The sequence below is a fragment of the Sitodiplosis mosellana genome, unplaced genomic scaffold (genome assembly GCF_009176505.1).
Source record: "Sitodiplosis mosellana isolate CC-2019 unplaced genomic scaffold, AAFC_SMos_1.0 Smas_scaffold_1, whole genome shotgun sequence".
Classification (NCBI taxonomy): Eukaryota; Metazoa; Arthropoda; class Insecta; order Diptera; family Cecidomyiidae; genus Sitodiplosis; species Sitodiplosis mosellana.
Window position 1 is genome coordinate 2,313,703 of NW_022595244.1, and position 266 is coordinate 2,313,968.

Sequence of the window (266 nt, forward strand, 5' to 3'; positions counted from 1 at the left end):
TCAGTGGTGTTAGAAAAATGGTTGAAAATGGCCCCTTACGATGTTTTTGTCTTCGACAACTACCATTTTCTCGTCGAAATAATATGGGTCCCTGAACACTTGAACACCAATTTTCCTACAAATTTGGTCAAAAATTGACATTTCTTCATAAAACTATCGATCGATTGAAAGATTGATACAAAAACACATTTATGGCATAGAAAACCATCGTATAGTGACCTACTATGGGTCTATATCCACCCAATTTTTGACGTAGAATCGATTTG